The sequence below is a fragment of the Parasteatoda tepidariorum genome, chromosome X1 (genome assembly GCF_043381705.1).
Source record: "Parasteatoda tepidariorum isolate YZ-2023 chromosome X1, CAS_Ptep_4.0, whole genome shotgun sequence".
NCBI classification, from domain to species: Eukaryota; Metazoa; Arthropoda; class Arachnida; order Araneae; family Theridiidae; genus Parasteatoda; species Parasteatoda tepidariorum.
Genome location: NC_092214.1, coordinates 48113114 through 48136793, shown reverse-complemented (window position 1 = coordinate 48136793; position 23680 = coordinate 48113114). Strand labels below are relative to the sequence as shown.

The following is a 23680-nucleotide window of genomic DNA, read 5'->3' as shown; positions in this document are numbered from 1 at the left end:
GTAAAAAACACGTATGGCCTGTTACGCAAAGGATGCATACATATGTCAGTAAAATCGAAACATCGTTTTGAGATAACTATATGTGGAAAAATACTTTTTTCTTCATTTTTGCTTTAATGTAAAAAAAATAATAAGTTTGGTAGAAAAAAGAAAAATAATCTTTACACTTTTAAATTCCAACTTTCTTTTTGTACATAACTCAAAGCTTTTTTAATAATAATGCGCGTTTAGATTTAATTTTCTAACAGATTATCACCAAATCCTAAAATTAATCGAAAAGTTTGATTTATACATTTATCTCAGATACATGAGAATTTAATTAGTAAATTAAGAATTAAGGTACAGTAAGATCTGGAATGTAATCGATCCGCTTTACATAAAGAAACTAAGCAACAAAGTTTTCATACTAATGCAAAGAACTAATTAAATTCTCGAGTCATGGGAAATACATTCGATTCTGACAGCTTTACTTGGAGTACCAAGAAATAATGCAGTCGAATCGTCCAATAAAGTTAGCTCACATTTGTAACCTAAGGCTTTTAAAAGTTTACGGCGTATCTGGAAATCAGTTGCAAAACTTTTCGCTTTAATAATCTTTATTCGGCTTTGTTTCCTAATTTGAATGAAGCTCAGTGACTGAAATGATATAATTTATTTCATTTTCAATTGATAAAAAAGCTTTGAATTGTTTCAGAATAAATTAGCTTTTCACTGTGTTTTCAGGCAAGTAATACAAACTGAATGAATAAAAATGCGCAATTTAATTGACTTATCCCATATTTACAAAACATAAAGATAATATGATAAATATTGATTAGTTCAACTGTAATGCAAAAATTGTGGTGTAATATCTCTCCGAATATAATATAATAAAACCCAAAAAACTACAGGCCGGGATAGCCTGGTTGGTAGAGCACTGGGCCAATGTCCAAGTGGCCGTGGGTTCGATTCCTGCCGGCCGAAGACTCCCCGTGTAGTAAATGGTGACTGATGCACGTTAAATCTGTCGAGTCTCAAAGTCGCCAATGTTCCCATAACAAATCAAAACTTCTGGGGGTACAGAATTGGAGATTGATCAGGTCAAAATTACGATCTGTGGAGGAATGAATGGATGTATGAATGGGTCAGCTCTATAAGCGGGTGTGACTTATGGGTGAGGCAGAAGCCGAATTCTTGGCCATTGATGGCGCCACTGGAAAAAAAGAACAATCGCACCCCCTCTGCCTCAATGGCATACGTCAACATCAACAACCCAACGAACTATGTGAAGGAACACTTTATTCCAAGGTAACACCAAATCGATCTTTCATATACAATTTAAATGGTGTAATGAAAATATATCTTCTATTAATGGGAAAAGCTTACACCAAGATCTAGCGCATTCACACCATACATGAATTATTTTTGTTACCAAAAACTCCCATGTTTACGCACGTTGGATATCATCATTAATTTTTTTTTTTTTACAATCGACGTTTGTTGTAAGAGTTACAGTTATTGTCTTTCACGATGTTATACATTTACAGAAACAAAAGTATCCCGTTAAAATATGTATGTATGCTTTTGCTTGTTTAATAAGGAAAGTTACATTTTAATTTTTAAATCTCTGTGATCTTTATCAAATGGTTTATAATGCATAATTTCTATCATTTTTTAATCTCTTAAGCCTAGCTCAAATTTGTTTTAATATTCTCTCTGTATTATGTCTATAATTGATTTACTAACTAGTTTTATTTCAAGAATTGGGGTGCGTGCATCTTAAACTAAGTACTTTAAATGATATTGTAAAAATAACTTCACTGACTCTAATGTGTATCATATTTTACTGTTATCATAATTTTTTGTGTTGTTTTATAAAAAAATCGTGTGCAGCTACTTTGCACCCAGAAGTGTAAAAGAATATTCTTGGAGACAGGTTCACTAAAACTGGTGTAGTGAAACAACAAGAAGCCAGAGTTATCCATAGTGTTTCACTAGACTGCTTTGGTTTAAAGTAGTTACCACAATTTTTCGTGTTAAGATAAACGAATTATTTTTCACTGTAGTTTATTGAAATCACATTATTAAAAATGGTGAACTTATTGTTTAATTAAACTGAAAAAAAAAATCCGATTCATAAAATCGAGTTGGCAGGCGTGGCTGAGCAGAAAAATATACAAAGGAGAAGTTCAGCTCTTAGATTACGTAACTAATGCGGAGAATTGCTCAGTTCGGTATGTTATACTATAAAAACAATTACAAGGTGAGCAACATACTCAGATTTAACATATCATTATATGTACTAAAATTCGGCGCATAAGAAGCAATGACTGTGGGGAGGTGTGCCACTTGTGAACCGGTTGTTAGGCAACTCTACTTGCATGGTTGGGTACGCTACCACTCGCACAACCATTTTATTCTTTCTTTCTTTGTCGAAATGTGTTAGCAGATTTAATCAGCATGGATGATATGAATGTATTCTCAAAAGAATACCTTTATTAACAGTGCAGCACAGTTTATCAATAGTGTAAAAATGCAGAACAAACCAATAATAAGTAAAAAGAGAACATTTTTCTTCTTATCCCAACCCCAGTAATGGTAGGGAGGAGAGGAGGGTGGAAATCCGTTTCAAAAACTTCTGCTGCCTGCCCTTAAATATCGTTTTTTCTTTTATACACATGAATGGCACTAAATCTTGAGGGACTGGCTTACATTATGCCTACGGAAGCTAGACATCTTCCCCTACGTATATTCTTTGGCTGAGCCATATAAAAAGCATTAACAGAAATAAGGGTTTGAGGAAATTCTTAGCGTCAAAAAACAAGAAATGTTATATCCGTGTCTTTAAATGGAGTTTAAAAAGAATATCAGAGAATAATAGATTTTAATAATTAAGCAGCAAAACTTCCTTTCTACAGCAACTCTTCGTTATTTATAGTAATTCTAAATTTATCTCTTACGCACAAGTACTTTTCTATGCAAGTCATAATTTCATATAAATATAATGATGCGTGAAGGAGTTAAATTGTTGTGGCTAATTAATGTTCCTAGTGAAACATTTCAGTGTTTTCCGGGTGATTAATTATTTTCAACATCAAAATAACGGCAACCAACTACTACAATTAATGAAATAAATGAAATTATACCGAATGGTTCATTTATTTCGAATTTTAGTTTCATTCGATTTAGTTCACTTATTTTCTGAAGTACAAGATTTCAAATATTCGCTATATGAATTAGACAACTTATTATCTTTTACTTGAAACTTTGAAGTTACTTAAAAACCTTTTCAAGCATAATGATTGTTGACTTAAGCAGAGTCTTACTTATTTATTCTTAATTTCAATATTATGGAAAGTGATTTTATCAGGATTAAATTAATTTGCATAAATCTTTTTGTTGTAGGTCATCATATTTTTAACATAAAAAAGGTGAAATTTTTTCTAGATCTTAATCCATAATAGCACAAAAATATTAATAAAATATATCCCTCTTACTGCTACAATAATAGACAAATTTATTTTTTTTTTTTTATAAATAAATTATTTTCTTACATATCTTGTTAGGCCAGTTTTATCTGACTACATAAGGCAAACTTTCAATATTTTGTTCTGTTCGAGTATCTGTACTAAAGAAGAGCATCCTTCTTACATCTCGCATACAAAATTTCCCGAGGTGTGTAATAACACCAATTTTCTTATTGATAATGCGTTACATCGCCCGATAAAATAATGACTTGTAAAATAAGGCATAAAAAATTCCTAATCATATCCCCTTTTGCTTAATTATTACCTGCAACATAAATATTACTGATAGGAAAACTTAGCAGCTATATATATATAAGNATATATATATATATATATATATGTACCTTAGTGATTCAAATAGTTAACATAATCAAATTAACTGCACTAAGTCGTTGTAGAAATTTATTTCTACAACGACTGACACTGATACATTATCACTAAATGGGAAAATACAAGCGACGCTCTCACCAGCATTACAACTAACAGCTCAATTTGTTGCATTCAATGATCGTTTAATTTTTTCAATTGTTTTTGTTGTTCCTTTGAATAGTTGTTATTTTTTTATTCAAATTGTTTAGTTTCACACTGATAGGTTATCACTAAAAGGGAAAATACAAGCGTCGCTCTTACCAGCATTACAACTAACAGCTAAATTTTTAGCATTCAGTGAGCATTTAATTTTTTTCTAATTGTTTTTGTAGTTTCGCTTGAAAACTTTTTTGTTTTAAACTGAGCAAGATAAAAATTGATAAACTATTGTTTTAAAAGCGATAAAAAAATTGTAATTTAAGAATTATTGTAAAAAACTTTAAAATACAATTGACAACATTTATTTTAAATAATAAATTTTGTAATAAAAAGTGGGATTTATGAAGACACTATAGTTTTTTTTTTTTTTTCAAATTGCTTTTATAAGAAACAAAATAAGATTTTAAGACAGTGCCAAAATTAACAATGTGCGATTTAAAGTGATAAACAACATTGTTTTTAAAATTATTATCGTGATAAACAGGGTTAGAATAAAACAGGCAAACATTTAAAAAGTACTCCAACAAAATAAATCGCTTACTCAATTTACTTTAAGGTCTCATATTTAATTAAGTTCTTCAATTTAATTCAACATTTATTCCCATGTAGCAATTCAATTTCACTTAGTTTTTAATGTATGCATATTTTTGGCAACTTTCACAGCCAAATAAAAATAAAGATGGAGAAACAGACGCAAAAGAAAATTTCAATTAGTCTTATGTTTGGCAATTCAATCAAGAATTCGGTTAGAAAAAAATATCTCCCTTAGCAAATGGGGAGAAATTTCACGGTTTACTGATTTATTTAATTAACACCGTAAAGCACCTCATGTAACAGTTATAGCAAGAGAAGATTTTAATTACATGGAGAATCTAGATGGCATTACTAAAGTTAGAGATTCCATTCTGAAGAAGATGGCTAAGTTTTAGATATTTGAAATTTCTCTTTCACTTGTCAAAGGAAATAACAGTTCATGAATTATTTTTCCAGCAAGAAGAATTTTTACGTCTGCTGTATTCCTGTTTGTGAAAATGACGAATGACAGTTGAACGAAGTGAAATAAATTATCCGTAACATATTGCATCGTCTTTTGTGAGAATTTCTTTTTAATGCTAGTGTACCCTGTCATTACAAGAAGTAAAATCACTATTTACTTAACGTTATAAAATAAAACTCTAAATTACGTTCACTTATCTGCTAAAAAAGACTCATTTTTTCTATTGTTGAATAGAAAAATAATTAAGGCATAAGTTTTAAATTGACTTGAATAAAACATTAATTATATAATCAGAAAAGAAATCTTCAAAACAATACTTAAATTTAAAAAACTCAGCCTTATTTAAAACTATACTGGATAGAATAAATTCCTAAACCTTTGATTCGAGTTAAATCCCAGCTGAAACTGTGAGAAGTATTTAGTCAGTATACCAAATAACAAAAACATTTGATATGGAATTTTTTAAGTAAATTAAAAGTAAGCCATGACAATTTTATGTAATTTAGCTTTACCATTGTACTTTCTAATTTCATAATTTTATACTTAATTAATCTCTCTCTCTATATATATATATATTGTATATACATATATATAGTATATATATATTTAAATGCCATATTTTGTCTAGTGATGAAGCATATTTTGAAAACAGGTTGTGTTTAAATTAATTTTAATATAATGTATTAGAATAAATGATGAATGTTCTCCCTCAATTAGAAATGGTTTTGTTTTTATGGCTACCGAGGCCGTTACCCCCTGAAGACGTCGGCTTCGGTGGTCATATTTTTATTTCCTTCGTTTCCTTTATTGCTACTTTTTTCTGAAATTTCTGCTGCTTTTCAGCACGCGTTTTTTTCCAAAGAAGTTTTATCTATTTAGAATTAAAAATATTTGTGTTTTCTTTTAGTATTGATGAAATGTTGTCGGTTAAAAAAAAATCATAAATATTGTTATCTTCCAAGAAACTCCTAAGTCACAACAGTATCTTTCAAATACCATTTACAAACTGCACNATGTATATATATAATAATAATAATAATATTTACTAAGTTTTATTAACTACGCATTATCTGCAAGTACATAGAACCTAAAATGTAAGATAAAAAAGAAAAAAAATATAAAAGGAGAAAGGAATAAAAATTAATCAAAATGAATTTAAAAAAATAAATAAATAAAACCTCGACGAGATGAAATCTCGTCATCAGCTCACACGATTATATTCGCAAAAATAATACTTTTTAATATTGTACTGATACAGCCGAAGCAAAATATATCAAACCAATAGTCTGAGAAGCACCAGAAAAGAAAGATTTGAAGATCCGATTTGAAAATAAAACATTATCAATCAGAAAATCACAAAAATTCAAGAAAAATTCAAAATAATACCCAATCGGAGCATATTAAGAGAAGTGACAATGTCATGTGCTTGCAAAAGGATTTTGAAATATTTTTACGTCTAATTTGCCAGATTACAAAATATGAAATTAAGGCTAAAATAGGGGATAAGTACAGAACAGCATTCGATTTCTATGTTGCATTGGATTGGACCAAGAGCTGAATTTGGGGTAGGTAATAATATATTATACTAGATATTTTTAAGTTTATAATTAATCGACTTTTAGATACATCATTAGGTCGACTTTTAGATATCTTTCGACTTTTAGGTCGACTTTTAGATTAGGTCGACTTTTAGATACATCATTTAAATTCACTGATTTTATGGAAATATTAACATTTATTGGAAGATATAAATTTAATGTTGAAGAAGATTGTTGGTAAGTTATAGAATTTTTCAGCTATGGATTTTTCAGAATTGGATTTGCACATGATAAAAAATTCAATGTAAATAACAATAAAGATTTCTATGTAAATATATATTCATTTATTACTTTTGACACACAATTGACTAAATGATCTTGTTTAGAATTTAATTAAATTTTTTCGACATTCATTGCTTTCAATCAAATTTCGGAAGAGCATGTCCGTTTGTTTTTAAGATAAATAAATGTTACCACAAATTTCTCTTTATTTGATTAAAAATAGTATTTAAATAAATCTTTTTTAGAAACATTAGAATTCCATGTAATTAGTTTATATTAAACTTAAAATCTTTCCTTATGTTGTGCATGTCAACAATGCAAATTTGAAGCGAATTTCATGAAATTTTGGATTGATAATTAAATATGAAAATTATACATTATTAATTATAATTTTTGACTTCTTATAGAGAGCTAAAATTATTTTATTGATAATATTATTTTTTAAACTACTAAGCTTGAAATGTTTATATTTATTAATTATTTATTTAAAGGTTCAACATTGATTTTTTTTCAGAAGATTGCATATTGTTTTGAGTTTTCTCTATAGGAGTTATTACAAAATTATTTTGAGGTTGCTTAATAGCAAAATCAGTTTTAGAAAAATTAGTTAAAATTGTTGCAGTTATTTAGAATTACCTTATTGTTAGAAATTTTATTTTTATAAGGACAGGCTCGCAATGACATGCATCGAAAGTGATAGTGTGGGGTATGATTTCCCAGAAAGAAAAGCTTCCACTTATCTTTATTGATTCAAGAGATAAAATCAATGCTGAGTACAACATGGAATAAGTTTTGAAAAAGAATTTGATTGATTATGCTCCATGATTTCTTACAAGACTATTGTAACAAAACTATTCTTATAAGGCGTACTGCTTTCTTACAAGACTAAACACCGACCGAAAATCAAAAAAGGTTCAGACTTGGTTCAAAAGCAATTAGCCTGATTTCATGTATGTCCAAGAATGTATAGAAATGAATGAAAATAGGTAAATATTGTATGTGATGAAAATGAAAATACTATTTCGGTAAAAAAATTCCAAGAATAAATTAATGCTTCAAAGTCCAAAAATTTTACTTCCAACTCACTCTTAGCATCATTACAACTCTCTCTCTTTAATATATGTTTACAATATTCTGTGTAGTTTTCAATTAACTCTCGTCAAATTTGTTTAAAAATTTTCACTAAATCTATAAATTATACTCACAATAAAAAAAATGAATATTTTAAAATAAATCATTTCACCGAAAATTTAAATAAGACATACTATATTCGTTGTCCTTTGAAGTTTCCGTAATTTACTCTTGAACTAATAAATTTAACACGACTATCGCATCCCTTTTATGAAAAAAATATTATTAAAAGAGGGTTCTGAAAGCTTAAATGTAAAGTCTTAATTACAAATGCATCAAGACTTTTTATTGACTTTAGCTGCGAAATTGAATTTAGTAGTATTTTCACACTTCCTTTTCTCTTCGGGTGAAGAATAATTTTTTGATATTAATATTTCAAGGTACAAATATTATTGTATAACTAGCTATGTTTGCTAAGTAAACACGGCTGCATTTTCTTGAGAAAATTAAGTTTTCGATGCAAAATTTATATTTAATTATTTCCCCGCGTCAACTCTTTATTTTGTTTGTAGGAAAATGTTGAATGCTAACTTTCTCGCCAAGTTGTGAAATATTAAGAGTTGCTGAATTAATAACGCTCTATCATTATTGAATGTGTTAACAAAGAAGCATACCATGCCTTTGATGACGAAGTTATTAGTAGCTTATAGCGAAAAATTCCTCGTGGTCATCATGTTTCAATTATCCCCAAAGTAATTGAAAATAAAATTTTAATTAGAAGAGGAATTTGGTTTTGCTGCGAGTTAGAAACTAAGGCTAGATTAAATATATTTTTGCTCTGTTTGCATTGAAATATTTTTAAATTTATATTACATTTCCTAGTTCATTTGTGTAAGTGTTAATTTTCTGAATGAAACCCATGGACATAAATTTATGGAGATAAAGGATGAGCAGATTTCAACAAAGAGGATTATCTATTACTAAAGGATTTTCGAAACAGCTCCCAAGAACTTTTACTAAACTACAGAAAACAAAAAATGGTAATTACAACCTTCGTTTGTTAGTCATTAGAAATATAGGCTTAGTAAGTAATAAATTTCCCATTCCAGAAAGCCACAGAATGTGTTTTCTTAGTCTAAATGACCTAAAGCGTAAAAGACGGGTAAATCAAATTATCTATTTGACATTTCTAAAATCAAACACCTCTCTATATTTAAAAAAAAAAGTTACTGTCGGCGTCACCACTATTTTAGGAAATTTTTACCGCGCATGTTTCCTACTGTCATAATTCAGAAACTGATAAATTAATATGAAATTTCGCTCATTTCTAGAAAAGTGCTTAATAAATATTCTGATATTAAAGTTTTACTAATATCGTCATTAGTTTTTTAGTTATTTTATGTTAAATTTGAAGGCTTCTTTTTTGCTCAGCGTCATTAAGTTAAGCGAAAACTATTAATATGGGCATTAGAGGTTCTTACAGCTTCGTACTTTTATGCCTGAAAAGGTGTAATGCGTATTTAAATTTTAAAAATTTTTTAGAGTAATTAAATAGATTATATTGATTTTGGGGGGGAGGTATTTTTCAAATTAACCACAGCAAAATTTTAATTTTTTGTAGCTTCATTCTCTTATGATTAAAGATAAAGAGACTGTAAACTTTTTTTTTTCAAGTTAAGGATTTAGTTTCGGAGTTAATAAAATTTAAAATTTTAGTGCATTATTCCGAAAGAAATGTGTATATTCTTTTGAATTTTCTGGGCACAACCAAACTCAAAATCTCCTTTAATGGTTTTTTTTAGGATAATTTTTATTTAAACTAAATCTCCGACTTTTGTACGTTTCTACGACTGAGTTTTCCTTCTTTTCTTCGCTTAAATTATACTTTTTTTTTTGTGTGTGTGACATCAGACACTTTCTTTCCTTTCTTACATGCCTTTATTTATTTCCAAGGGAATTATTTTTCAGTTTAAATCTTTGGGATTTAAATTTTCAACCATGCGCATGTTATTTAAAATGTTCTTCCAGTTTGAATTTAATATTTGAAACGTTTTTACGACCGAGTAGAAATTTAAAAAAGTACATTTAACTTTTAAAATTTTTCAATTCGAATTTGCATTTTGGCTTTTTTGATTAGAATTTTTATTTATTCCAAATTAAAGCATTTTTGTTTATTTATTTTTATTCTAGCTAACATTTAATAATTTGAGCATATAGAAAATCTCATTTTTTATTGCACATCGTTGTTCATTGCAACTTGCAATTTAGGGCAACGAAAATTTTTAGCTGGAGAATTATTATTATTTAGCATTCACTTTGCTTAAATTCTAAATTTATTCTGGAGTTTTAAAATTGTAAAGTTGCGTTTTCTAGAGAATGAATATCAGTCCACTTTAATATCTTGATTTGTTAGCTGCATTATCGGTAAATGGTTTCTTAGTAAGTTGAGTAGGTAAAAAGAACGAGTGAAGCGATCTGAAAAGAACTGCGCAAGCAGTTCTAAGAATTGTCGACCGATAACGAGAGGAGCCTATAATATAATTAAAATAAATTACAAAGGGCATTAAGGTATAGAAATGAGACACTGAACAAGACTAAGGCGAAAACAGTAAGCGAAGCTATCTTGAATTTCCTGTGTCAGCAGTTCCAGAGGTTGGTGAGCAAGGGACGGTTTTTGTTTTATTACAACATTTGTACAAAAAGTTTAGTACGAAACTTTCAGTATAAAAAAAACCTTGATTTAGTACATATTTTAGTACAAAATAGTATAAAAAGCGTCAATTATTGCGCTGTAACATAAATTTCTTGTTAACTTGTAGATATAAATTTATAAACAGCGTTAACTAATTTATGTAATGCAACATTATGTAAAACTGTATTGTATACTTCATGTAAAACGACATTAATTATGCAAAACTTCATTAACTATATTATGCATATAAACTTACTTAAGTTATACAACATTAACAATCTATACACTACAAAGCGTCAATATTTGGTTTATGTAAAGTTAATTGTTTGTAGCTTATTGTGGCTCATTTGCTAGCAACAAAAATTTTTTCATAAGATCCCAGGAATGTCATGGAAATTTTCTAAAGATGATTCCACAAAAATACTTGAAAAATATCAAAATCATCTCAGAAAGAAGTTGTTGAAAACTAAAATGGTAAAATAATAAGATTTCGAAGCATTTTTTAAGGCGACAAGGGGCTTTCAAATTTTTTTTTTGAAATTATGAAGGGATTTGCTTGAAATTTTCAGAATACATTTATATTGTTAAAAACAACTTTTATACAAAATTTCAAAGAAATATTTCAAAATTTAAGAAATTAAGAAATTAAAATTTTTGAATTTTTTATGTTTCTCAGGTCAATAGAATGAAAATTCATTACGCTGGAACAGTTTGAAATTTGTAAATTTGTCAAAAAAGACATTTTGAGAAAAATGACATTTACTACTTTTTCATTGCAAATTTTACTTCTGAACAAATATTTCTTGTTTTTAATATAAATACCTATAAATATTGTCTAATGAAATAGTTTAATAATTATATACTTTAAATTTCTTTAAAAAAATTAACAAAATATTTAACTAATTTAAAATTAATTTTAAACCAAACTAATTTTAACAGTTACCTGCATTCAAAAAAAGGTAAACAAAGGGGTGTGGTCAAAACTGAAATGGTCATAACTTCATCAATTTTGCTCTTATTCCAGAAATTTTTTTTTTTAATGTTCAGTTAAATGCCAAGATTTCAGAAATATAAAATGTAAAATATCGATTTTTTCACAAATTTTTGCTTCTTTGAAAGTCCCTTGTCACCTTAAGACTATATGGTAAATTCTGAGAGATTTGTAGCTTTGTTAAAACATAGATTCGATAATTTCCATCAGATGAAGTAATTTTAACCATGTTTCAAACATATCTCTATTTCCTCTTTAATAATATTCAACTAAAATGATTATAAATTGTTAAAAAGTATTAAAATATGTTATTTGATTTAAGAATTATGAGAAAATAATATTTCATGGATCAGTAATTAAATATTTGAAAATTATAATTATATTCACAATCTGTTGAACTTAATTTAAATGTTTTGTAGAAGGAAAAATTATGTAAAATTTGTAGAAAAAAAATTATTAAAGCTAACAAAATAAATGCATGATTTTAATATCAATCCAATAACGTTTCATTAATTGAAATAATTTAAAAAAAGGGAAACATATGTATGTTTAATAATTATACCAGCAATAATTAAGGTACTTTCTATTTAAGACGTTCTTTTTTAAGCTAAAATACTTCTAATTTAATGCATAAGAGATATTATAATATTTATTAGATTTGAATGCTTGTAATTACTTTTGTCTGGGATGTCCTTTTTAATAGAAACATGAACAGAGCGGGCTAAGAGTAATTACTTCACTGCAGGCATCTTTCATCAGCTTCAAAAATGAAACAAAAGGAAAATCTAAAGTAATGAGACTAATTATGGGTTCTGTCAATGAAGGAATGTAAAACAAAAGGGGAGATTTCAAACAATGGAATAAAGCTATTTTTTTTATGTTAAATATAATGAAGAGAGCCTTATCTTAATGCTATCTATTTAGAATGTTAAACATCAAATGAGTTTGTCCCCTCCCGTTAAATTATTTTATATGCTTGAATTTTATTAAAACTGATTATTTGCAAAAAATAATTGGTTTGATTTAAGAATTGCAGTTCTATACTCAAACTACTCACACCAATAACATAAATATAAGTAAATTGATATTAACTAAAGACAAGAATAAGTAAATTTGTGAAACTGCATTTGTTTATTGAAGAAGTTCACCTGGTTTTAAGTGCAAATCAATTGAAAATTTCAAAAAGGACTCGTTTCCAAAAATTAAAACTTTTAGGAGAATGCAAGAAACTGAGAGGATACAAAATTATGAATTATCGGAGCTGTTCTTTTTTCTAAGTTAATTATTATATTGAATCTTATGAAAAGTAAACTACACTGAAAAAAATTCCAGATCAAATTACGGTACGGCAAATCGTCGGTACTTTTTACCGTAAAATCCATTTTTACCTGGACATATTAAGGAACAAAAAATCTTATGAACCGCAAATTCTGACAGTAAAAGTTACCGTAAAATCACTGAATTTCTCTAACTATATGAATATTACTGTAAAAATTACGGTATAATAATTTACAGCATAAATAAATTTTGAGGTATAATGGATTTTACGAATGAAGCACCCCAGGTCCCGGTACTTTATATCGTAATTTGATCTGAAATTTTTTACAGTGTTGTACCATTAAAAACGGGAAAAAATTATTAATATCGTTTTTTGCGATAAGTCTTTTGTAGTAACTTGTATCATTAAGATGGCTTCTTAATAGAACAAAAACTGATTATTGTATCAAAAATTATTCAGGATCTATCTTTCTTTTTCTTTTTTCGGCTCCCTATACATAGTTCAAGAATTTCTTTAGAAAAGGAGAAAAAACACTTATTTCATAAATTTTTATTTTCCTGTGTTGCTGTTGTTCCTGATGACAAACAAAGACAAGCAAAGAGCGCCTTTTTATCCTGACAAGCAAAGAGCGCCAGCCATTGGCCTTAAAGACCTGTTTAGACGATCCAATTTCTTGGACAGAGATTGATTGATATTGATGGAAACTTGTTTTGCTTTGAGCTTGGATCGTGTGTAAACGATCATCCAAGTACTTGGTCCAACTTCTTGGACGATAGTAGAGCATGTTCTACTTTCTATTCAAGTTTTTTCTCCCTTAACCAATCAGCGTCTTAGGTTTTGTGACGTCAACAAGCAGCCAGCAAATTATGTCATTTTGTCTGTTTTCATATATTTTAGTCCAAATAAATTGATCTGTTGCAGTTTATTTGAGTTATTATGATTTTATTTGAATTTATTTAGTAATTTTAAACTTATATAAGTATTATTTTATAATGTTGAATCTGAACAATGCGCATGCGCAAGTTTTTCTTTCGACGAATCAGTGACATTCAAGAACTTAGATAGTGTCAACGAATCATCCAATTTCTTGGACAGAGAAATCTCTTCAATTTCTCGGATTCAAGAACTTGAACCGTGTAAACAGGCCTTTAGTGAATTAAACAAGGAGGTTGCCCCTCTCGTTTGACAAGAGTGCACCGCGAAGGAGAAAGTAGGTCTTAGCTCAAAACTTACCATATAGATAAAAGCACCACTCACTCGTGAGGCCACTTCCACAATTTTGACATAGGCCACCAAATTTCTGAGCCCATGGTACTACTCAGCGATGGACCACAGGACTTACCATTCCACAGATTTAACGAGAACATATATCGCAGGTACTTGATGGGTCTTAGCAGAATATTGAACCACTGGGCTAACACGGATATTTTATTTCCTTGTTTTCCTTTTTAACGAGCTTTTTATCCATCCGGCATAAAATCATTGAGTATGAAACGAGGGGTTATTTAAAATATTAGAAGCATGCATTTGGGTTTCAATTTAATGACATGAATTTTCAAACAAAGACGGGACGCTATATTCAATAGACTAATACATTATTTGACTCAGTGCTTAAGTACATATCATATATATAAACTGATTACTTACATTATGCATTTAATGTAAGTTAACATCCAGAAGAGGATGATTACTTTAAATATATGGCCGTTAATGATGAGATACTCATAGAAATAGCCTACTAAGGAGCAAGTATCGCTACTAAAGGCTTCCATTTTCGCTAATATAGTCCATAGAGTTGAGGAAGACTTATCACAATAATTTGGTTGGTAGCTGAGGTTAATCTGCTGTAAAATATGAGACAGGTCAGTTTGAAATGCATTGTTCTAGTTTATTCTGAATAGCATAAATATATTAAGATATCCGTCTTATTTTTGCTGCATGCGCAAGTTTAAAAACAATTTCAAAAAAGTAAGACTTAAGTATGCATTTTCCTTATTTTTAGGATTCCTATAATGAATTCTACTTCTTGCGCTTATGAATCGGAAGCGTCCTAGCGTCATTTTAAAAAGATTTGTAGCCTTAGCAAATTTAGTTTCAGATTTCAAATCCCTACACCCAAATTAGGCTATATGAAGTATTTTAATAAAGGCAACAAAAAATTTGCTTCACTGTGTTAATTGTCTGAAATAATTTCAAGTTTCGAGCTGCTATCTAAGTCAACCAGAATTTATTTTTATCCTAGAATTAGTAAGATTAACATAACTAGGTTAAAAAGTAGAAAATAAGGAAAAAAATAGAAAAGAAATTTTATAAAAGAAAATATACTCAGATAATTCATCAGAATCGGAGTCACAAGTAATAGAGACGGACATTAAATGAATAAATAATTTTCAAAGTTTGTCTTCAATAAAACAAACGTTAAAATTACTATATTTAAATTATAATGTTGGCAATCTATTGCAAAACAGACAGATGATTAAAAATAATATGAAACATTAAAAAATATTTTAATTAGACATATCTTAATTTCACTCGATAAGACATAAAAATGTGCTATTTAAAAATTTTTTTTACCTCATTTCCTCGGTTGATTGCTGTCATAAACACACATTATTAATTTTAACAAAAAGAATAGATTAACTAACCCATATCTTCATTTGCATTTTATATCTAGTCATTTAATAAGTTCGAAACGCACTCGGCATTACTTTCGAAACAACAGAAATAAAACAGGAAACTAATTATTCTGATTCTTAATTACCCCGTTTTCAAGGTGTAAATTTAACTTTATTCAATAGATATGCACGCGCTACATAAAATGAAATAATTAGGATGATTTTAATGATTTTCAGGAAACTTCCAATTTAAAAAACCATCAATTTATAGTTGATAAATTTTCAGGGAAAAGGTAAGTAACGTTTTAATTACTTTCTTGGTATTCTATAAAAACGCGTGAAAAGAAAATAATAAAGCAATTAAAAATGTGTCTGTCGTTTTTTTTTTATTGTATACTTTAATAATTATTTCAGTTATATTTTAATAAGTCACAGAGTATTATGTTATGTATGTGTTATTTGAAAAAAAAAGTTAATTCGCTAAATTTAATCTACCAGTAATTATAAACTGAAACTATATAGAATTAATTTTTTTATAGGATCAATTTGTAATAACTGATTCCTTGAAAATTTTAATAAAAATTGTGCCATAAGCGGGGACAGCCTTTACCTTTTAACCTTTACTTACTCTTTTTTGTTGACTTGACTACTTAAAACATTATCATGCAATATTATTTCTCATTTGTAGTTTTGTAAGCTGTAAAAGTAATTGTACGTTGAGAAGAAAAGTATGGTCAAAACTACCAGAAAAGGATGAAATTTACCGTATTTCTGGTTCCATTGGAGCACCAAAAAGCACGGTCAAAATAATAAAATATATGGTTATATAATGTGTGATAAAATTTCGTAAATGTGGTAAAAGTTGGTACTTTTATAATGATGTCTCAGAGCACGGCATAAGAATCATTTATTCGGTTAAATTTACTTTTCAGTGGTTATAAGATTCCAGAATGTTTTTGAAAACCAGAATTTCTAGTAAGCCATTAACATGTGAATGGAAAAATTACTAAATGAATGGTTTTAATACTATATATTTTTGTTTTTATTGCATGCATTATAGTTTTTTTTTTCACTATAAATTTAATCAGGTGGTGGTTAGGGTGTGTTTTCTCAAATAAATCATGGAATGAGGTTTAGTTAGTTTATCTGGTTGTTTCAGACATTGTAAGTGATCCGAAATAAAATTAATAAGCAGCTATATTGTGCTGCCATCTATGTATGAATAGGAGTATCGTATTCTAATAGTCTAAGATCACAAATTGGGAAGTGCAGGATAATGGAGTCCCGCAGTGGACTGATCGTTAAGACACGGTTCCCAGCAGATCACTGAACTCAAGCATCACTGGCTATGGTCAGTGCGCGGGTGGGTGACCACTTGGATCAGCCTGCGTAGGGACCGAGGGTGTGCGGTATGGGTCCTCGTTAAACTGTTCTACCGCAAAGTGCTCGACTTCGCGTGCAGGTCGTCGGGCTACCGAAGCGGGGGCGCCATCCCCTCTGCAGAGGATCAAAATTGCGATGGCATGTCTTCGGATCATCCTCAGGGATGTTTCCCAGACCGTCACTAATAGCCCATTGTGCAGCTCTGGTGCGACGTAAATAAACAACAACAACAACAGCAGGATAATGGAAACTCTTCATATGAATAGAATGGAACAAATATAGTAGGGTCAACTCTGGGACTCAAGCCCCATTCCATCGGTCATGAGATTGACAGATTAGTCCTATCGCCTATAATATGTACACATCTGCAAGGAACTAAGGGGTACTATAAAACTTCTGGTACTCTCTTTGGTACTATGAAACTCTGGTTTTTTAACTGCATTAGTTGAAAGCAGTTAATAAACGGTTTTTCTAACAATTAACAGTTTGAATATCGTCTTATTTATGGTTATTTGACTGTTTCGTTTGAATATGGTAAAATAACAATGAAATAAGTTGTTATTTAGCCGTTTTTTCCGAGAAATTTCTAACAGTGTAGTAAAACTAAATGCACAGACTTCTACGAAAGTTATGCTAAATTGAGGCAACAGCTGATGCAAAGTTCAACATAAAGTAGCATGTAGCTAAAATGGAACCTTTCGTCAGGGCTGATATTTTCTTAAAAACATACAAAATGGGCACATTTCTCTAGGGTTCTTTCTCTTTTTCTATTGTTCTACAGTCTTTTTAAAGAAAAAAATTTTCAAGAAGCTTATATTATTTCTTTTCAGTCCTCCAGAAGCTTATGGATGTGATGGTACACCTGCAACAGTGCATTTGATGAAATAGAGAGGATACGTAAAAAAAAAAATTTAAGAAAAGCGCCAAAAGAAATAGTGAAGGGATTTTCAACTTTATTTTTCTGAAAAGGATACTGTAACAAATGACATTTATCAAGCTGCTGCTTTTTAGTTTGTTTTATTCATCTTTCTTTGATATTTTTTTCGATATTTTGAGTTCATAAACATTTCCTATATATATTTTTACTAAAGGTTTAATTTAAAGTATTTCCTTTTCTTCCTTTTACTTAAATAAAATATATTGTTCAGAATAAAAATTATTTCTAAAATATATATTTATAAAAGGAATAGTTTTTTTGTGTATTTCTTGATTTAGAACCTTGATCAATAAACCCTGAAAGTCAACAAAGATTTTACGACCTGGAAACAAGATACAGAATTTTGCTTCGCAAGCTTCTCTAATATGCATGAAAATGTAATGAAATATACACCCCAATTTCCATTTTCTTTATAAAAAAAAGAGCATTTATTGTGAAAAAAATTTAAATTACAGTGAAACATTTTCAGCTGCTGTGCCAATATAAGACTACATACTTCACAGAAAAATATTGATATTTAAATCAGGCTCCTGTCTTTTAAGCAGATCAAAACAAACTCAGTTATTTTAACAGATAAACTATGCTATTTTAACCGAAACAAACTCCATTATTTTAACAAAAAACTATATAAAATAACAATGTCAATCAGCTATGGGGCCGGTGATAACCAAAAGCAGCATTACTACGACCAGCCGACTCTGAGATTCGAACTTGCGCCATCTCTTTGTGAGGCGAGCGCTTTGCCCCTAGGCTACCGCAGCTCTAGTGTTTCAGTATGAAGACTAATCTTACACTGTTTCTGTCTTAAAAGTCTTACTTGATGAAATAATATTTAAGTCTAAAAACATTTAAAACTATAGTGGCCCTATTCGCATAAATGTTTCTGTCAGCTTAACATGCCAAAAAATTATAGCTGAAGAAATTAAGTAATCAGGTAATGCATCAATTTGACAATGAAATCGAATGGCAGTTTTATTTATACGATGTTTGAAACTTTAAAATGACTTCTGAAAATTAAGAGCAAGTTTAGAAAAAAATCATAAAAATGTTTGAAGGAAGATAAAGTTTTGTTACGGTAACCAAAAGTGTGTGGCGAAAGCTAGAATTTGAATTGACAGTTTTAATCTGTTTATGATTAGGGTGAAAAACAGAGAAAAACTGTCTTTATCTTATTTTAATATTATTACAATTATTATTATTTTGCTTGTTGCAAAAACAGCTTCAAACCATCAAATATACGGAAAAAGTCTACAATAAAATGTGTATTTTCTGCAGCGCATGGGTAAGGATTAAAAACAGAAAAATCTATATTTATCTTTAAACAGTGTCTTTCTGTTAAAGATATGCGTTTTTCTGTAGAGTTTACACTTATTTTTTACAGTGTATATGGTTGACTTCACTTTTAAAATTAAACATTTACGTAAAAAAAATTTTAATTTTTGAAAGATAACTTTTTGTTAGAAATCAATAAATTCCACAACTCAATAAATATAATCCAGAAACCTTTAAGAAGACGTTTGAAAGCCAAATCAAGAAATGAGTTTCTAAAGGCTTTTTTTTGTCGCATAACACTTTTCTGTAAATCATTCAATCATTCGTTGTTTTCATAACTGCTGTGATTTTGCAACAGTTATCCATGACTGTTAGGTCAAGCTAGACTGTTAGGTCAAGCTTAGGCCTTGCCAATTCTGAAAATGGTGCAAAACTTCAATATGAGGAAAAACAAGAGTTTTAGGAAAATTAAAAACGTTTATGATCTTATTTTTTAATATTGAAAAAGTTAATGAAACACTGCATTATCTGAGCTCAAAAAAGTTTACAAAACATCAGCATTATTCCCTGGTTTTAATCAAGGTGAAGAATCTTGCTAAATTACCGATTTTTTAAGAAGACTTAATAACTTTTGAAACAATTAAGTTACTTTTTAAAGCTTATATAGTTCTTTATGGCAACATGGCATATTTAGTTTAAAATTGCAGCTTTACCTAAAATGTAAATCCCTAATACTGTGACTTTTTTTTATCTTGGTGACAGAACTTCCAAAAACATACTGAGAAAAAAGTTAGTCCAAAACAACCAGAATATAGTAAAATTGAACGTGATTCTGGTTTTATGGTAAAACCAAAAACCGAAGTGCTTTGATAATGATTTTGATAAAATAAAAATAAAATATGTTTATATGATTTGTGATAAAATTTGATAAATGTGGAAAAATTTGGTCTACTTATATTGGATGGATTGTTTATTGATTTAAGAAAGCATTGCATGCATTGTATTGTTATTAAAAAGAGATTCCATTCTAGATTTTAAAAATAATAGAAGTATTTGTTTTAGATAAGTTTTACTGTTAAGTCACCTGTTGTTGCAAATTCTTGTAAAATACGTGGTATATATTCTTTATGAAGTATATCACAAGCAGGGAATATTTATGTCCTAGAACTATAGGATAGGATTAAAATGGTTCATACTAAGTTAAAAATTTAGCAGCTTATCCTTCTATGAAACTCTATATTTTACTCATATTTGTAAAGAAAAGTTACAGTTTAGTGCGAAGTGTATGTCATATTTCCTAGAAATTTAGTTTTCAGGATGCAATTTTCTTTCATTATTTTTTGATATATCTCTTGTAACACAAAAATTTACCAACTTATCCTTCTATGAAACTTGATATTTTACTCATATTTGTAAAGAAAAGTTACAGTTTAGTGCAAAGTGTATGTCATATTTCCTAGAAATTTAGTTTTCAGGATGCAATTTTCTTTTATTATTTTTTGATATATCTCTTGTGACACAAAAATTTAGCAACTTATTCTTCTATGAAACTCGATATTTTACTGATATTTGTAAAAAAGAGTTAATCTTTAGTACAAAGTGTATGTCATAATATTTGTAAAAAAGAGTTACTGTTTAGTACGAAGTTTATGTCATATTTCAAATATTGACACTCCTAGAAATGTTGGTTTCATGACGCAATTTTCTTTTATTATTTTTCGATATATCTCTTGCAACACAAAAAATTTAGCAACTCTTCCTTCTATGAAACTCGATAATTTACTGATATTTGTAAAAAAATTTATATTTTAGTATAAAGTGTATATCAGATTTCAAACATTAACACTCCTAGCAATTTAGGTTTCATGTCACAATTTTCTTTTATTATTTTTTTAAAATAAGACTTGTAACGAACTAATTTAGCTACGTGTCTTTCCTCCTATGAAATTTGATGCACTGTTGATATTTTTTAAAAGAGTTACTATTTAAAACCAAAATGAGTACCATCATTACAAATGTTGATTACTCGCAAAAAAAAAAAAGATTGTCCAAAAAAAATAGGTTTCACTAAGCAAATTTGTAAAATTAATTTCTGAAGTGTCCAACTATAAAAATTTTGCCGCATTTCTCTCTTTAAAACTCTGCATTTTAATGTATTAAGTGAAAAAAGTTAATGCACAAATGTAAAGTGCCATTTATCATTCATTAAAATAATATAGTGAGCAACAATACTAAATTGGTTATTACATACTTTTAAATTGTAAGTACATCACATGAAGATTAATACATAAGTACACGAGTTTTAAAATTACTCCTTTTTCAAGAAACGTCATTATAAGTTTGAAAATGCGTATTTTTTGCCTGTGCGTTTATGCAAAACGAGTTCTATTAGGTACAGTTTGATGAGACCTAAAATGTATGATTTAAACAAAATTATTTCCAAGCATGAAGGTCATCGAATGATAAAAATATAAAGAATAACGAATTATTTGAAAATTTCGTAGTGGTGTTATCATTTACAGCTTGCACACATTTTTAAAGAAAAAAATAAAAATTACAGAGTAACTGTTTCACTTTACAAAACCTGAAAATAACAATTAAATTTAGCTAAATGCATTAAATTTCGTAATATCAGACTTTGATAATTAATGTTCATTGAATCTTCATTTCAATTATAATTTACTGTATTTTCTCCGTTCCGTTTAATACAAAATACTTGAAGAATTATTTTTAAAATTTAGAAATGTTTAGGGTTATGAGATTTCTCATATATATCAATGATGCTTAAAACTTTTAAAGGTTTGAGGGACCGACAATAAATTACAAAAAAGAGTGTTTTTGAACATCCTATGACAAAATATGTAGCAATAAATTTATAACTTTTCACAGTAATTTTGGTTATTGCATGCAACAATTGCACAAAATTTCGTAAGCCTAGCTTAAATATTTATTCAAAAATGGACATTTTTATTTTTAAAAAAAACTAATATTTTTGTCTTTTGTTTTTTTTTCTCTATAACTTTAAAACTATTCAATAAAATTAAATAAAATTTTTGGAGCAATTTAGAAATAATTACAAAATTACAGCTTTAAAATTTGAGAAAAATTCGTTTAAAACTGCCCAAGATATGAGTAATTAAAATAGTTTTTTGTACTGCTTATATGCGGGAAAAAATTAAAAAATTATTTTTTCTTAACTTTGTTGAGAATTAACTTATTTGGCAACTATGGTAGAAAGTTCGACTTAAATATCTTAAAAATTGAAAAAAATTCAAGCAATTTTTTAAGTAGTTTTCGTATTTTTTAAAAGAAAGCTTATGATGATAAGGGTTTTCTCACATATTTTATTTTGAATTATTGAACAAGATTTATTAAAAACGACAACGTCATTATTGGGGATTATCCTCCATAAAAGTGTCTTTTCTTTCACCTGTTTTCTTTTCTTACTAGATCAGATTTTGATGCATGAATGTTTATTGTAAGGTATTAGCATTTGTTATTAAATTTTGTCAAAACAATATTTGTAGGAATCCTCTTATCACTTTTTGTGATTGCTTGAGACATTTTAAATTTCAAGATATTCAAATTGGGCTATTTTTATCAGTTGCCAAATACGATTCATTACAAAATTATAAAGAAAGAAATTTTTTTTCCGCGTGTGCGCAGTATAAAAGAACTAATTACTTACATATTGCACAGTTTAAATTTTTTTTCAAGTCTTAAAGCAAAATATTTGTACTTAATTTTAAATTTCTCTGAAAATTTTGCTTAATTTTATAGAATGTTTTCAAATTAAACAAAAAAAACGTAAGACAAAAAAATTAGTTTTTTTTAAAAAATGTCCATATCTCTATAATTATTCAAGCCAGGATTGCAAAATTTTGTGTAATCATTGATAATAACCTAAATAATTGTCACAAGTTACAAATCAATTGCTGCATTTTTTGGCATAGAGTATATAAAAACCTTATTTTCTGTTTATAATTTACTGTTGGTTTCCCAAACCTCCAATAGCTTAGAACTTCACTGATATGTATGAAAAATAACGTGGTCTAAATACTTCCGAAGATATAAAATGATTCTTTTAGTGATTTTGGAGAATGAAAAAATGTATTAGTATGGAAGAGTTTTCATTATTTTGTCGACCCCCTGTATATATATAAACTGCTGTTTGTAGAAAATGCAACACCATGAAAGAATCATCAGAATCAAATGAAATTTAATGCAGAAACGACTTGTACTGATACAAATAAATGATGAAATTTTCAAAACAAAAGAAACAAATTAAGCGTCCGAAATCAGTATTTGGTGCAGCCACCACGCGCTGCAATAAGTGCTGCTATACGACGTGGCATGGAGTCAAACAGATGTTGAATATCTGCTTGAGGAAGAGAATTCCATATCGCTTGTATGCGCAACCAAAGTTCGTCTTTGGAAACTGCAGGACGCGGATCACGAGTGAGACGCCGACCAACCATATCCCACACGTGCTCAATAGGCGACATATCCGGCGAATAAGCAGGCCAAGGAAGAAGTTGCATGCGTTGTGCTGAACAGAAGTCTCTAACAGTCCGCGCAACATGTGGGCG

At 28.8% G+C, this 23680-nt stretch overlaps 1 long non-coding RNA gene across 1 annotated transcript in view; it reads left to right on the top strand.

Annotated features, from left to right (window-relative positions):
• Positions 1–18054, top strand: part of LOC122269916 (uncharacterized) — an 81514-nt gene extending 63460 nt beyond the window's left edge. The window contains exon 4 of the long non-coding RNA XR_011638242.1: positions 17713–18054. This is a non-coding gene — a long non-coding RNA (uncharacterized lncRNA). The remainder of the gene's footprint in view (positions 1–17712) is intronic.
• The last annotated feature ends 5626 nt before the right edge of the window (positions 18055–23680 follow it).